Source organism: Echinops telfairi, unplaced genomic scaffold (assembly GCF_000313985.2).
Source record: "Echinops telfairi isolate 266 unplaced genomic scaffold, ASM31398v2 ScPeMD7_10;HRSCAF=50, whole genome shotgun sequence".
NCBI lineage: Eukaryota > Metazoa > Chordata > Mammalia > Afrosoricida > Tenrecidae > Echinops > Echinops telfairi.
The window spans coordinates 9,889,417-9,905,145 of record NW_022103907.1 but is presented as its reverse complement, the minus strand read 5'-3'; the positions used below and the strand labels follow the sequence as shown (position 1 = coordinate 9,905,145).

Genomic DNA, 15,729 nt, shown 5'->3' with positions numbered 1-15,729 from the left:
GAGCACATGCGCAAGAACCAATGGTACTGAAGGAAGAAGTCCAAACTTCACTTAAGATATTAGCCAAAAAACCCCAAAACAAACAAAAAAGGCTCCAGGAATCGACAGAACACCAATTGAAATTTTTCAACAAGCTGATAAAGCACTGGAAGGAATCGTCTATGCAAGGAAATTTGGATAACAGCTACTTGGCCAACTGACTGGAAGAGATCCATATTTGTATGCATTCCAAAGGAAGGTGATCCACCCAAATGTGCAAGTTATAGAAGAGTATCACCAGTAATCATATGCAAGCAAACTTCTGCTGAAGATCATGTAACAATGGTGTGCCAGTACATTGACAGGAAACTGCCAGAAATTCAGGCAGATTCAGAAGAGGACAAAGGAACAAATGAGAGCACTGCTGATCAGATGAATCTTGGCTAAAAGCAGACAACACCAGAAAGATGTTTACTTGTATTTTTATTGACTATGCAAAGGCATTGAACTTTACAGACCACAACAAATTATGGATAGCCATGGGAAGAATGGGAATTCCCGACATTTCATTGTGCTCGTGTGGAACTTGTACATGGATCAAGAGAAAAGGACAGACAAGGGAATACTATGTGGTTTAAAAAGAAAAAAAAAGATGTGCATCGGGGTGGAAGTCTCTCACCATCCTCGTTCAATCTATATACTCAGCAAATCACCAGAGAAGCTGGATCATGTAAAGAACGCTGCATCCGGATCAGAGGAAGGCTCACTAACAACCTGCACGTGATATGCAGGTGACAGAAACTTGCTTGGCCAAAGTGAGGAGGACTTGGAGCATTTGCTGAGGAAGACCAAGGATTGCAGCTTTCAATATGGATTACAAGTTAATGCAAAGAAAACCAAATCTTCACAACTAATCCAAGAGGTAACATCATGATGAACGGAGAAACGATTGAAATTGTCAAGCATTTCATCTTGCTTTGATCCTGGGTCAATTACCATGGAAGCAGCAGTCAAGAGATCAAATGACACACTGTATTGGGTAAATCTGCTGCACAAGTCCTTAAACTGTTGAAAAGCAAGGGTTTAACTTTAAGGACTGAGGTACTTCTTACCCAAGCAAACTATGGCATTTACAATCGCCTTATGAGTAAGGACTGAAAACGAACAGTTGTTTTGGGAGAAGTAAGCCAGAATGCTCCTTAGAAGCAAGAATGGCAGGACTTTATCTCACGTACTTTGGACGTGCTATCATTAGCGATCAGTACCTGCAAAAGGACATCGTGCTTGTTAGAGCGGAGGGGCAGCGAAGAAGAGGAAGGCCCTCCCTCACCCAGCTGATTTACACAGCAGCTACAAGGGTGGGCTTGACTTAACAACTGTGAGGACGGCACGGGGCTGCACAATGTGTGATGCTGCTGTTCAGTGTCACTACGGGTCAGAACCAATCAACTAGATGGCACCTAACAATCTCCCCCTCACCCCCCCAGGGAAGAAGTTAAGGAGAAGCCAGCCCATTGACATGCATTTACATCTGAAGGCTTCAAAGTATGAGTCTTTGCTCTTTCATGATGAAGTCCAAACTTGGTGGGCTTCTATTAAATAGTATTGTTAATACCTCACAGTGCCTGTCCACAAGACTGTAAAGAGGAGAGTACTCCACACTGTGAAGGCAGCGTGGACAGGATGTCAGCGGTTGTCATAACTACCGTTGTAACCACTGTCCTGTCTGCCTGGAGGCAGAAGTGGTCTCAGATGGTGGTGAAATAAACGAATTATGAGCCCTTTCACAGGCTTCAATGTTCAGCTGATGAATGGCATGACAAGAGGCTTAGCCATTCTGAACCTTGGCCACTCACTGTTAACTTAAGCGTCATTTTCTATCTCCACTGATAACAAGACAAGCGTGTGGGACGTGGGTGAGCAGAGACTTTCTTTCATGGTCTGGTAAGCTTTGGAGATGGTTAATGACCAGTCACCAGTGCCTTTCCCATTTGCTGAGTGGCAGTCTGATATCATTGTTTTTACATTTTGGCTCCATCCCTGGTGTCTCTCAGAGAAAAGGCTTCTCTAATCTCTTAGTAAATCAGCTTATCGAATGTGAAGTGAAACAATGAGTCTGCATGCCTGGCAATCCTTCTCTGATGATGGGGCCTTCCTGGGCAAAACACATCACAGTAGAGTACACACTGCTTTAGTAGTCCTGCCAACAGCCCTGTCATTCTGAAGTCAAAACGAAAGTCAAATAGACGTTAAAGCAAAACAACAACAAAATAACATTCACCTCTAAAAGTTGGTTTTGATCTTCAAACCGTATTTCTGTGATGTCAAAACTTAGGTCAACAATAAGAGCAAGTTCAAACAATATCATTTTCTTCACAATCATTTTGGGACTGTCTCAAACAATCACTCTCCCAGAGTCTAGTCTCTATCACTGACCTGCAGAGCATCCCCACTGAGACCACCTGGCTCTAGGTGCTGAAAGCTTCCCTGGAATCTCTTTGAGACATGGTCTCCAGAGAGGATAAGATTCATAGGTCTTTCATAGCTCTCAGCTTGTTGTTCCTTCTCAGTATCCTAAGCCCAAGGCCATTGCAAACCAACAGCCTATTATCTCGACATATCTTTCCTAACAGAAGGAGGGCTCCCTGAATTGTTTTAAAAACACTGAGCTCGTGTTTAGTGCAACAGCTTTCCAGTGAAGGTGAAAAATAGCATACTATCTTGTGTTTTCCTCTTGGTCCAAATGAAGTGTCGCATGACCACAATGCAAAACACAGACAAGGGGAAGACATTCAGTAAATAAACCAGCACGTACGTAGGTCTTGCTTCATGCCAACATGGATTCAAGGCAGCCCCAAACCCCGTGGCACAGGAATGTAGGCAGAACTTGGGGGCTAGCCCAAGTGCTGCTGCAGACCACCACGATCGGATCAAAAAGTACTGCAAGCACTGCTGGCTTTGGCATTGACTTGGGGAGTCATAGTACTGGTGTTTCACTGCGCTGCTGCGAAAGCGGAACTGACCCCAACACAGTGGCTCTCAACCTTCCTCATGCCACGACCCTTTAAGACGGTTCCTCATGTGGTGGTGACCTCCGGACCATCAAATTATTTTCGTTGCTACTTCATCACTGTCATTTTGCTACTGTTATGAATTGGGTCACCTCTGTGAAAGGGTTGTTCAACACCCCCACCCGCCCAAAGGGGTCAATACCCACAGGTTGAGAACCACTGCCCTAATGTCTTTCTCTGGCAGCCAACATTCAACTCTACGGTCGCACACGGTCGCATGCCACCTAGCTATCTGAAGTGGTCTCTCTGTCAAAGAAACATGATAAACCCTGGTGAATCACTCAGGTGCAAATGTGATAGGAACTGGATGTGTAAAGAGATAGCCTATAGATACAAACAGCAAAAACTAACTTATCCCAACTACAAATATTTGACTCACACTAAAAAAAAAAAAAGAAAGAAATACATTCCTATCTTCTCCTGTTTCTGACAAATTTCAGAAAGGGCTAAATGTTCCACACCAACCCTTCTGTCTGTATTAAGAGAGGAACATTAGATCAAAACGAAGGTACTGTCCCCGACCTGGGTCGGGTACTTGGTCACGGATTTCCTGCTTTGTTTGCTGGATGCTGACACAGCACACAGCTGGGGCGCTACCTCCCACCGGCCCACCCTCACAGGGCGAGAAGGGCATTGGACACAAAACTGCCCCCTTCATCGCAGTAGCCACACAGGATGGGGACATCACAATGTGTTCAAGGGAAATTATTTGGAAACACTTGCATTCCCTCAGTCTGTTCTATTATTTTACAATAACAATGCAACAGGCATTTTATAAGCTGGTGTGGCATTTTACTTTCAAAATCCAGAAAGACAGTGTAGTAGAAAAAATTTTCATGAGGCTTTTAAAGACAATTCATTGGGTTATTCATGATCCCTAATAGCTACACACAACATGGTATCGCTCTGTCTGGACAAATTTATGAGTGCGCAATGGGAACGCGGACTGAGACAGCACAAGCAGAAGTGGATTAGAGAACTAACACATTTAAAAACAAATTTTATTGGAATCGCCTCCTTTCTAAAAACAGTTATCCCTATAGGGAAATTACGGTAGTCTAATTTATTTGAAAATATGTTTGAAAAGAGCAGCTGTAATTTCACCAAAGTGCTGTAATATAATATATGAGCATTTCAATATATAAGCCTCTGGCCCCTAGAAGCCATAAAAATACTTTGTAGCAAGTGAACTGATAGTTTTTATAAATGCACCAGGAGTTGTACTTACAAATAAGTATTATTAGTAAAAATCGCTCATTTTGGGATGCTATATACTTGTGCCAAATGCTGTTCATGTTAAAATTGTCTTTGAAAACGTTTCTCCAGAGTTGCTTTCAGGGTAAATTATTATGTCATTTAAGACAAGGGGTCTTTATTTCACTGTCACTTGTTGCTTCTGTTGCAGTTTACTAGCTTGAGTCTCTCTCTCCCTGCACCACTGCCCACCCCACCCCCTTTCTTTTTAACCAGACTTGACTTCAATAAACGACTTTGGTCATTTTCTAGAGTCTAAGAAACACCCAAAGGTAAAGTGCATAAACATCCAAAGGTAAAGCTAGGGATATTAAAAAGGTGGAGCAGCGAGCTCTGACATCAGTTTCAACAAGAAGTACAGGCTTCTTGATGGCAGTACTGCTGACTCCAAAACCAAACCAAACACGCTACCATGGAATCGGTGCCAACTTACAGCGACCCTACAGGGCAGGGTAGAACTGCCCCTGTGGGTTTCCAAGGCTGTAACTAACTCTACAGGAGTAGAAAGCCCTCTTTCTCCCTTGGAGTGGGCTGGTGGTTTCAAACTGCTGACCTTGAAGTTAGCAGCCCAACTCCTCAGACACGTCACCAGGGCTCCTCTGCTATAGTCTGTCCCCTCTATAACTATTCTCAAAGGAAACACACTTTAGTTGGGTATGTAAATCTCGGCATGTTTAAAAGTATCTCAGTGCTGTACAGTCAAACCTGGGACTGGGAGAGCAGACAAACATGCTTCCTACGAGACATGCCATCAAGTGCTTGATAAGCAGGCGTGTTGAGACCAATCCATCCCTCAGAACTGCAGCAAAGGGGAAGGAGGTGAGGAGGACTGAGTGGCTAAGGCAGCAGCCGCTGGGAGAAGAAAGCACTTCTTGAAAGTGAGGGGCACTGGTTACCAGCTCAAATGTTAAATTGTCAGGTTGACAAAAGCTACAAGGATGCCAATTCTGCTACTGATCAAGGGCTGGACAATAAGGGAGATGGAATCCTTCACTCTCTTTCTCTTTCTCTCTCTCTCTCTCTTTTTTTTTTGAGTCCACAAGACTTTTCTGAAGGGCATGTCTCTTAATAACCTTCATTAACTTCTGTTTGGTTGCCTAAGAGTTGTCTCTTATCCAAAAAAAGTTTCACGCAGTCCCAATAGAAATTGTGTTTATTTAAGCTTGTTGGAAAAACATTCCTATCATTTCAAGAATGACTAAATATTTTTCATTCACATAGTTCGCATTCCAGACAATGTTTTCCTGCCTCTGTTGATTAGATGAAAATTAGCAGGCCCAAGTCTGAACTATTAAATACAATTGTTATCTTAGTAGGAAAATTATGAGACATCTAGCAATAATGCCCTTGCAATTAAAAATAAAAAAACAGCCTGTCCCTTTCACATCATTTCAATAGCAAAACATCTGAGAGCCAGGGCTGCTGCACTGTGGAAAACCAGAAGCAGAGGACCTGCCTGTCAGGGGGGTGGGCTGATTCTGAATGCCTACAGCCAAGAGCAGCAGCATCTTGAACTAGAGGTTAAGGCCAAGCTTCATTTTAATTTATAAGATGTTGGTCTCAATGAAAGTTTTAACAAAAATCCAGCATGACGTATAGGCTCCAGCCCTGACATCAGGAGGCGTGGGTCACCAGCAGCAGAACTTGCAGTTGTGACTATGAAAAGTGAGTAGCTCTCTAACTCCTGAGACCACTACACCCTTAGAACAACCCTGCAACAATTCAGGTGGACAGATCTAAAAAGTAAAGGAGTGAGTCTTGAGCTACACATTCTATAGGTCTAACAATTAGAAATTTTGCAAGGGATGCTCTAAGCCCACCTAAGTCTATTGCTTATGTCTACTTCATATATATTCCGATGTGATTTTAAATAGCTGAAGATAAACTATAAAAGAAAAATCAAAACAGTACAAAATCCATTCCTGAAAAAATTCTCCACACTTACCGACGTCAGTGAGCAGAGTCATTCACTATACATTTGCTACCCTCCGTATGACCTTATTTGGACAAGAAACTAGGCTGAGTTACACTTTAATGACCATTTATGGAACTGGCTTCCAGGACACTTAGAGTTAAAGGATGAAACACAACATGCCTCACGGTCTTTGAGATATTGCGAGTATTTTATTATTCTTGGCCTACTAATAATAGCACCGTGTATGGCACTGCACAATACCACCCATGCACTGAGCTCTGATCCCTGTTATGTACCAGAATGCTAAGCACATTCGACCCTGTGGCATCTCTGACTCCACTGCCTCTCTGGGGTCAGCCAAACTATGCTTGACTCCTTGCCACAGAAGCAGTAGCTTAATCATTTGGGAGACTGAGGAAGCATTACGGGCAGGGCTGGAAACATATTTTTTCTTGTTTCAAGAATTCCCACCCAGCTATGTGCTTGGTACAGGCTTTCCTGGCAGCCCAGCAGAAACTTCATTGGAAGGACTGCTCTGCTTGATTTGAACTGTATCACCAACCTTTATGGGAAAGTATACAGTTCTCCTGTAAAATTAGGACGGGCTACAAGGTTCTCAGAGCTCTAGTCCTGGGTGGCCTGGTGTTGAAGTACTGCACTGGCTTACAAAATCCACATAGACCCAGGTATCCCTAAGGTCCTCTCTTCAAAACTGTCCCAATAAAGATCAGAACTTTCCAATGATGGGGATCCCAGAAAGTCAGGTGGCAGGAAGAAAGGAGGCAGACAGTCTGGTTCAATCAGATTCTATCAGGAGTGCAGAGTTAGAAAGAACAGGCCCACAGTGAATCTCTTAGTATTGCTCCATTCCAACAGCTGCCAAGCCCGGCTGAGTGGAATGAGATCTTCCTGAAGCTCCGCTCAGTATCTGATCATAGCTCTGCAAGTGACACTTCTCAGCTCTCTACGATGGTAGATAAAAGTACTGCCGAATTAAAACAAAAATAATGCTAAAGAACTCTATTATTTAAGCCGAGAGAACCCCCATGTAGTCCACCCTCTAACTGCAACAGCTTACAAATAACTCTTTGACTTCCTGTCAGAGAAAGGTGAGTTTTGCTTCGGTTTCAGGGAAAGAGAAACTGTAGACAGGAAACTGCCCAGTCTTCCAGCCACCAGGGTGACACCCATTTAACAGCATCCCCCTCCCCCCACCAACAAGACCTCGAACACACTCCCTATATGCTGATTCTACTTCTTGAAAAGTGATCATCTGGCGTTGGCTACCAGATCCCTAAAGTCGACAAAATCATTAACTCTCTCCTGCTGGACAATAGACACAACCAGGCCTGAAAATGCCGTGGCCACCTGTGAACGGGGAGCAGGGAGTCCAGTGGCAGGCCAAGATGACGTCCCAGTATCAAGACTTCTACGTGAGGATGAAGTCTTATCTCCTTGCTTCAGGTGCCACAGCCAAGTTGGCCTCACACCTGCCAGTGTTTTGGGGTCCCCCCCATTGAGTAATCATGGGCTTATCATAAACATCTCATAGGCAAAATTCCCCCCAGGGCCCTTTTCTAAAACCTTAGCTCACTTTTAATCATCAACTGTGGTAGTTACATAATTGTATGTGAACTTGATAAATAGCTCTAGGGGTGGAGTCTAGCCTGTCAATCAGGTCACAGCCTGATGATGCCTCCTTATGGGTGTGGTCTTCTCATGAGGATTCTGGGAAGTTCCTTTCGCTCCGTGAAGGTGGAGGTGGACCACACACACACACTCCCTCTGCTTCACCTTCCTGCTGATAAGACATGAGAAGCTACACTCAGAGAGCTGGAGTAGTATCATGCAGGTACTGAGATACTTTCACTGCCACTGGATCCACAAGACTTTCTAACCACTGGCCTGTGATCTTCCTGCATTCAGCATCATTGCATGTGCTGTGTGAGTCTGAAGAAGAATTTATGGACTAGTATCAGACATATGGGCAAATATCGGACTTATAGATGTGATCTGGACTGAGTTGGGATGTTTTCAAATATACAATTGCCCTTTGATATAATGCTCCCTCTTGTACACATACGATTGTCTCTGGATTACTCTAGTCAACCTGGCCCAACACAATAACAAACCGATTATTTTTAAAAGACAAATGGCATCCTGCCCTTGTGGTCCCTTTGGCATGAAGAATCAGTGGAGGTGCTATTTTATAATTGGGAAGAAAGTAACAAAATAATGTCCAACACCTACCTGTAATTAAACAAAGCAAAACAAAACCCAAGAAATTAAAAGGAAAAGAAGCATGTCTGCCGTTCTAAGTAAGCGAAAGAGCAATGCGGTGCCTCCATCTAAGCGCAGGTGTGTCTCAGAGGAGCAGGACAGAACATCTAACCTGGAGCACTTGCCTCAGAGGGCCCAGGGCAAGCGCCACTTCCGTCTGTAACGCGAGACTTCAGGGACTGAAGGGGAAGAGAGCAAAGCAGATTACAAACTTGTCCTGGGGGTTCGGGGGGATCCGACTGTGGAGCTGCCAGCGGGCTGTGTTCCGAGGGCTAAGTGATCATCAGTGGGAAGTTCTGACACTAACTCGCCCAGTTCTCTTGGAGACACGCCGGCCGCAGCCTATCAAACACGCCCATATACCACTCTGCTTCGATGCATGCAAAATGTGTTTCCAAAATTAAGCATTACACCTCAGCGGGTGCAGTGGTCATTGCTTATTGGGCCCCGGGGAAGAAGCTTTGTTCCCAGCCTCTGTCACCTTGCTTGGCAAAGAGGAGTCTGCCCGTCACGTCCTATCCTATTCTTTCCTCCCTTCCCCCAATCACAGATTCATCACAGATTTTTGAGCACATACTTATATGCCACATCCTGTTTTAAGGACTCAAAAGAGTAGGGTCAAATCTCTTGTTCACAAAGAAGATCCTGCCACTTTCATGCTACTGACCAACAGGAAGGTACAGAGTGGTGTTTGTTGTGGATACCCCTCTCTGGGGACACTGCTCTGCCACTTGGGAGCTACATACACAACCTTGGGCCAAGTTACCTGGGCTGGGAACATTTGGTTCTGATCATAAACTGGGACAGTACTTGCACAGGAGCTCTGGTGGTGTAGTGGTTACACGTTGGGCCCCGATACTTAAGGTTAGCAGTTCCAACCCACCAGCAGGAGAAAGCTGGGGCTTCACTCCCATTACCAGTTACCATCTTGGGACTTCACAGGATTGTTTGCCCTGTCCTCCAGGCTCACTCCGAGTTGGCATCAACTTGATGGCAGTGAGTTTGGCTACTTTTGCAACGTTGTGAGAAGCAAATGAACTGATGCTCATAAGCAGGTTGGCCAGTGCGCATAGTAGGTGCAGAAGAATGGCTGGCTCTTGTCAGTAAGTGCTACACATGAGATGATACCAACGGGGCTGAATGGGCAGAGGTCTGATTCTGCTGCCCCCTGACTTTTAAATGTTTTTAAGGAGTTAATAGTCTTCCACGTGTACATTTAAATAACAAACTTTGCTATTTCATGCACTTGCACTTTAGCTCTTTACAAGGGCCAGAAAATAAAAATCACCAGGCTGATGAACAAGAGGGATGTACAGAGAAGTCAGTAGAGCAGAACACAGCTAGGTACAGACTGCAAACTGCAATGGCTTATCAGTATGCCAGAATTGGGTGTTGACAATAACTTGGTAAGACTAATGATGAGAGTACTTAAGTGCAGACTTAAAAAGCACTTAGGTACTTACAAGTTGAGTTAGCTGATAAGTTACAGCCTAGTCTTGAAGCTGCCCCCCCACCCAGTTCTCTATCCCGTCCTTGGGAGTAACCAAGCGTGCGATGCTGTCACTTGGAAAACATGCATCTTTAATAACAACAGTAGCCACAAGGCTCTTCACCCCCTAGTTCCCAAACTACCATATTTGGCGAGACAGTAATTTATTTAGAAAGAATCTAAAACCACAATCCTTGTGTGGGGTCTTTTCATCTAATTTGAAGCCCTGATTATGCACCTTGGGACTGGAGCTAATAGGCAGAAGGCCAGAGCCTGTTACGAAACGGTGTGCAGGAGTGTTTATTGTGTGTATAAACTGCATAAATACCAGTGTTTGGTCTTCTCTAAATAATTCTGGATGATTGTTTATTTATTACACATTTTACACCTTGCTTCTCTCGTATTTTATATAACCCCATTGCTATGCTGAAACCACTTGAAATGATATTTTAACTTGCTTTAGAAACAATGCTGAGAACAAAAAGATTTTTCATATAGCTCCACGCACTTTCTTAGACCCTAACAATTAAGCAGTTATGTTGACTAGACTTGTGTGATTTTTGCAAGTGTGTTATTATTAATTAAAAGTAGCCTTTGTGGCAAATAAATAATCATTTTAAGCTGGGCACCGTGTTTTGATCCTACATCAAAAGGACCCTGCTGTCCTCCTATTACATCATGAAAAGAGAAGGTTACTAGAGGGAAACTGTGACCTCATCTGAAATCACTCCCTAATGAATTAAATTAAAAACAAGAAATGTGAAGATAAATGAGTCCCTTCTTTTCTATCTCTGAGAATTAGGAAAAAGGAATCGTCTAAGAGGTGCATTGAAGAAAAGTAACTGATAGGGCATGAGAGAGAGAATTGAGACCAGGTGAACTATGCAGCTTGAGGTAACAAAAATGCCAAGCTCTCTGGAGGTGGAAGACAGACACCTTCTAGACTTGAAAGGCAAACCCAGCTGTGTCTGTCTAAAAGACTCCCTGCCCCTGTGGTGCTCAAAGTGGGAGGTGGGGTCGAAGTCACATAAAAACACCTCGGGCGCTTTTCAAAAAACATGATTCTTCCCTTGATTCCAGAAGCATGTGACTGTTAACCAGAAAGTCATTGGTTGAACCCACCCGCTGGTCTGCAGGAGGAAGATGGGACTGTCCGCTACCAGCAACACTCCCAGACTCTGAAATCCTAGAGAGCAGCTCCTTTCTGGGAATTGGAATGGACTCAACACCAGTGGTTTCATGCGCATCTCTCCCCCAAATGCGGCCAGACGACGAAGAAGAGGGACTGTGGAACGTGAGGTGGCCCATGGGAGCAGGGGAGGCAAAAGCATGGGCTGTTGCCTTCAAAAGCCTTGAGTTTATCCCAAAGGTAACCAACTGATCTTGGGGGAGTTATCTAAGTATCTGTATACTTTATATACTTCCTTAACTTTACATTGGCACCACAAAGCCTTCCACTGTTGCCATGAAGATTAAACCGGTTATAAATGTATACAGCACTTACCCCAAAGTACCTCGATATGGACCTTCCTTTTCTATTGTTTTCGTTTTAAAACGTCAGCATTTTCTTTGCAGTTAACTGGACACTGTGCCCTACATCTTTGTGTCTGCACTCTGCTGTTGATGGTGGTAGGTGCTTTCCAGGAGGCTCCAACTGACTGAAAAACTGCGCAACAGAATAAAACACGACGCCATGCCCACAGTGTTGTTTGAGCCCACTGCTGTAACCACTGTGCCAACCCATCTGTTGCGGGCCGCCGCCGCCTTCTTTGCTGCCCTTCCACTTGACCGAGCACGATGTTCTTTCCCAGCGACCGGTCCTTCTTATAACATCAAAAAATGCACGAGACGAAACTCATCATCCTTGCTTCTAAGGAGTATTCTGGTTGTACTTCCTCCAAGACAAATCTGCTGGTTTTTCTGGCAGTCCACGGTACTTTTGGTATTCTGCCTCAATGGTTCCTGCAAATGAACCATTTCTCCCTCAGACCTTCTGACTCATTGCCCAGCTTTTACAGGCACATGAGGAGACAGAAAACGCCATGGTCTGGGGTAGGCACAACTTTGCTCTTTGGCACTTGAGAGTTCTTTTGTAGCAGCCTTGTCCAATGTACTGTCCTTTGATTTCTTCACCAGCGCTCCCATGAGTGCTGATTGTGGCACCAAAGGGAATGAAATCCCGGACAATACACGAAAAGAAACCTAATCACTTCTGATCCATAGTGGCCCCACAAAGGTGGCCAAGGCTGTGGATTTTTAGGGGAGCAGATAGCCTCATCTTCCTCCTGCAAAGCATTTGGTGGGTTCAAACTGCTGACTCAGCATTCAGCAATCCAACATGTAAAAAAACCAACACCCAAACTCACTGTCATTGATTCAGTGTTGGCTCATAGTGACCCCCAACCCCTCACCCCAGCCGGTGGGTTTCTAAGACTGTAACTGTTTATGGCAGTAGATCCAACACTTAGGTTTTCATAACTGCTAAAAAATTCAATGACTGACCAAAACTGTTAACTTTCTCAAACAGTTGATAAGACTAAAACTAAATGTGGGTGCTAAAAATGAAACTCATATTCATTATTTATTTAAACATTTACATGAAGTAAGAATAAATCAGTGATTGTGTGTGTGTGTGTGTGTGTGTGTGTGAGAGAGAGAGAGAGAGAACTTGGAGGCTTCAAAATTTTAATGGAAAAATAGAATTAGAAGATCATAGAAAATGTTTTACACAAACATTTTCAAGCCCCTTTATGCATGTAAGAGAGAGCCCTAGTAGTGTAGTCTGCTATGAGCCGGTAATCCCAAGGTCAGCGTTTCAAACCCATCAGCTGCTCCGAGCGAGAAATGAGGCTGTCTGCTCGTGTACAGATTGTGCCTCACAAACTCCAGGGGCGGTTCTGCCCTGTTCTATAGGGTCATTGTGAATTGAAATGGCCTCAGTGGGAGAGAGGGGGGCAGAGGGGAATATATAGGAGGGTAAGTTAAAAAAAAAAAGCTACAAATGCATAGAAGTCTTTATTAAACAAAAATACCAAAATGTGAAGCTACTGGTTTTCTCAATATATCTTCCATCTAGATCTTACACCTCTGGAGGCAGTACTTCCCTCCTTCCAACTCTTCTCTCCAAAGACGTCTGTGTCCTTAGATCTCGACCATGTCAAAAAGGCAGTTTTAGAATCCTCCAGAGGCTCGGGTCAGGCTCCTTTCACATGTTCTTTGAGTTTGGGTTATAAAAAGACGTCTGAAGGGGCAAGATCAGGGCCATAGGATGGATGAGATGAAATCCTCCTAAGACAGCTCTGGCTAAGCGCACAGCAGGGGCTAAGCGCACAGCAGGGGCTGGCTCACCCTAGACATGATGGAGACGCAATCCTTAAGGTCATGCCCCAGGTCCCTCTCTCACCAACACAGCTTTTAATTGAAACGTCGTATTCATCGTTAAGTCCTGTGGTGATCTTGTGTTGTTTGAGAACAAGCTACCAAGACTACTCCTTTGGAGTCCTCTAAAACAGTTACAACAAGCTTCTAAACCGACCTCTCTGCTTTGTATGTAACTGACGAAGCTGACCTGCTCGGAAGGCCGTTGCGTAGGGATTATTTTTTAAGGCATCCTCAGGAGACTGAGACTCAAAGGTCGCAAAGAGAACTTGTCTGTAGCCATCTGGAGATCCCATGTCGGTACATATTTTGTTTGGGATGAACCTGTGCATACGTGAATGGGAGCCCTAGGAGCACAACTTTCAGGGTTCTCCTAGTATATTTATATTCACCAGCTGCCTCCCTTTTCTACTCAGATAGACAACGTTCATGAGAAAATACAGAGCATACGAAGATGTCCTCTCCTTCATTTATTTTTTGGAAAAGGTCCTAGTTTTACAATTCTTTTTAGCTTTATATTGCATTTATGATGCAGTTCCATGAGATCTGAGAGCTAGGTGTTTGCTGGGTTATGTACTTATGCTTTTAATTTTTCTTATAGTATAACACACACAGGCCTACTGAAATACTTTAAGTTCACCAGGGCTTGCCCTAATTTTTCTCTGCTTCAGCAGGGTACTCTCTTGTAAACCAACCGTACAACCACCATACATATTTCTGGACACTTCTCTTTCCAGTGCTGAGATGTCACTTTTAGGAGCTGGGAGGTGTTTGTGTGTGAGAGGGCGGGTGATTTCCAAAAAAGGGGTCTTCTGGAAGTGATAAAGGGAGTGTGGCAGCTGCACTCCACTGAGTGGAGTTAACGGTGAGGATCGGGGGGCGCCAGAACGAGACTCCTCCAGCTGAAACCTAAACAGGTGGCCATCTAGCTCAGAAGCAACAAAGCCCACATGGAAGAAGCACACCAGCCTGTGCAATCACGAGGTGTCGAAGGGATCAGGTATCAGGCATCATCAGAACAAAAATCTTACCATAGTGAATGATGGGGGGAGTGCGGAGTGGAGACCCAAAGTCCATTTGTAGGCCACTGGAGATCCCCTTGCAGAGGGGTCTCGGGGAGAAGAAGAGCCAGACAGGGTGCGATGTAGCAACCATGAAAAATACAACTTTCCTCTAGTTCCTAAATGCTTCCTCACCCCCCCCACCCCTTTACTATCATGATCCCAATTCTACCTTGCAAGTCTGGCTAGACCAAAGGAGGTACACTGGTACAGATAGGAACCAGAAACACAAAATCCAGGGTGGATGATCCCTTCAGGACCAGTGGTGTGAGTGACGATACTGGGAATGTAGAGGGTGGGTGGGTTGGAAAGGGGGAACTGATTACAAGAATCTACATCTGACCTCCTCCCTGGGGGATGGACAACAGAAAAGTGGGTGAAGGGAGACGCCGGACAGGGCAAGATATGACAAAATAATAATTTATAAATTATCAAGGGTTCATGAGGGAGGGGTGAGCGGGGAGGGAGGGGAAAAATGAGGACTGATGCCAGGGGCTTAAGGGGAGAGCAAATGTTTTGAGAATGACGATGGCAATGAAAGTACAAATGTGCTTTACACAATTAATGTACGTATGGATTGTGATGAGTTGTATGAGCCCCTAATAAAACGATTAATAAAAAGAAAAAAAAGAAATCTATACACATTCTTGAGAGTCTTTACTGAGTCTCACTCATTGAAGGTCAATGAAGCTTATAAGGCAAAGTCTGAAGGATGAGTTTATTAAAATTCCGTAAAAAGCAAACACTTTTGGATAGAGGTGCTAGTTTACCAGAGGAGCCTTAGTGGGGATGCTAACTGAAAAGTGGGCAGTTCAAACCCACCAGCCACTCAGCAGGACAAAGATGAGGCAGTCTGCTTTCATAAAGGCAACTGCCTTGGAAAGCGTATTGGGCTGTTCTACTTGACGAGGGACAGTGAGTTTTTGAACTACCTAACTGAAATAATATTAAAAAGACCTGGCAGTTTCTTAGTACCGGTTTTAAAAATTTCTAGAAGGATCCAGCTATCATATAGAATTATTTTTGGTCCACTTTAATTTTACCATGCATTGTACTTTTTAAAGACAGAGAGTATTGATCTGTTTGGTATAAATATTGAAACTCCTGCCTGTCCTAACAGGCGCATAGAGGATACAGACGGACCTGCACAAATATGTGAAGAACCTTCTTAGGCTGGGAGGCAGGGAGGGACTGAGCTAGGGCTTAGGGCGGAAGGACAAGTCCATGACGCCTCAGGCTTCCCCCTACTAACCAGGAAGAGAGGTTGCAAACGTTGACAGATCAGGACATAAGCAAAACACG

At 44.3% G+C, this 15,729-nt stretch overlaps 1 protein-coding gene across 4 annotated transcripts in view; it reads right to left on the bottom strand.

The window, feature by feature from the left end:
• The window catches only part of CRIM1 (cysteine rich transmembrane BMP regulator 1), a 221,696-nt gene that overhangs the window by 77,853 nt on the left and 128,114 nt on the right, over nucleotides 1-15,729 (bottom strand). The gene's annotated exons all lie outside the window — the stretch shown is intronic.